Source organism: Crocuta crocuta, unplaced genomic scaffold, assembly GCF_008692635.1.
Source record: "Crocuta crocuta isolate KB4526 unplaced genomic scaffold, BGI_CrCroc_1.0 scaffold197, whole genome shotgun sequence".
Taxonomy (NCBI): Eukaryota; Metazoa; Chordata; class Mammalia; order Carnivora; family Hyaenidae; genus Crocuta; species Crocuta crocuta.
In genome coordinates, this window is record NW_027532002.1 from 4490303 (window position 1) to 4491854 (window position 1552).

The 1552-nt window shown below is 44.8% G+C and overlaps 1 pseudogene; it reads left to right on the forward strand.

Moving 5' to 3' along the window:
• Window positions 1–220: 220 nt before the first annotated feature.
• Window positions 221–834, forward strand: LOC144240926 (ribose-phosphate pyrophosphokinase 2 pseudogene; annotated as a pseudogene).
• The last annotated feature ends 718 nt before the right edge of the window (window positions 835–1552 follow it).

The following is a 1552-nucleotide window of genomic DNA, read 5'->3' on the forward strand; positions in this document are numbered from 1 at the left end:
GAATTACTGCCCCCAAGAGGGACTTTCCACTAATAGGGAGAGGAGTTGATGGATAAAAATTCCAGCTCTCTTGCTTCTAAGTAGGGGCAATTCTCAAGTGTGTTCTATGCAGTCTCTTGGAGGGTCCTCAATGGGATGGAGCCCCAGCTGTCCTAGCAGCATCCTGTCACACACTTCTCTGCTCCCCCACCTGCTTCCTGGGATGACCTCCAGAAGTACTATGTATCCAAATAATTCTGTGCTTCCAGTAGCTGGGGCAGATCACATCCCTACCATGGGCCTATGTGCTGCTCACATCCAGGGCCTCTTTGCTATCCCTGTGAGGGACTCACAGAGAGAACCAAGAGAATATTGCCAACCAGAGGAACTGTGTTGTCATTTCTCCCAAAGCAGGAGGGTGCATCATTCATGGCCAGACTGTGGTGCTGGCCTTGTAACACAGAGAAAGAAGGAGAGCCATGGAGGTGGAGAGCATGATTCTGATTGGTGCTTAATTAAAGATCAGGTGGCCACCCTCACGGATGACATATGCTATACTGCAGTCAAGCTACTCTATGTCAAAGCCACTAAAGTTTATGCCATCTTTACTCCCTGATTTCTTCTCTGGGCCAGCTATTTCCAGAATTAATGATGCTGCCTCTGGAGCTATCAATATCACAAACACCATTCTATAAGAGAACAAAACAAAACACTGTTCTAAGATGCAAGTTATGGGTATTTCAGTGATTTTGGCCGAGGCGATCCGAAGAGCAGACAATAGTACATGTCTCCTACTTGTTTAGCCATGGCCCTCCATATCTCCACAATATTATGATTTCATACATGATACTCTGAACTAAATAGTTTTTACTTTAGAATTCAGTAAAATAGGGGCGCCTGGGTGGCTTAGTCGGTTAAGCGTCCGACTTTCGCTTAGGTCATGATCTCGCGGTTCGTGGGTTCGAGCCCTGTGTCGGGCTCTGTGCTGACTGCCAGCTCAGAGCCTGGAGCCTGTTCCCGTCTGTGACTCCCTCTCTCTCTGCCCCTCCCCTGCTCACGCTGTCTCTCTCTCTCTCTCCTAGAGATAAATAAAACATTAAAAAAAAATTTAAAAAAAAAAAGGAATTCAGTAAAATATAGAATGATGAATATTCAAGCATCAGATCTTTGTTTTAGACCTTGGAACATATCTTGATGGTTTTAGGAGACAGTGGCTAGAGATACAGGAATATTTGTTTTGTTTTTAATTGAACTTGTCTTGAATGAGAAATGAGAAATGTCAGCATCAGAGCACCTGGGAGGCTCAGTTGGTTAAGTGTCCAACTCTTGATTTCAGCTCAGATGATCTCACAGTCGTTGAGATTGAGCCCCACATTGGGCTCTGCATTGATAGAACAGAGCCTGCTTGGGATTCTCTCTTTCTGTCTCTCTTTCTCTCTCTCTGCCCCTCCCCTGTGCACATGCTCTCTCTCACAAAATAAAGAAAGAAACATTAAAGCAACAAAAAAAGAAGTGTTAGTGCCATTTTGCCCTGTTGTGACGGGGAACTTTTACCTTTGTTCTTATGATACGC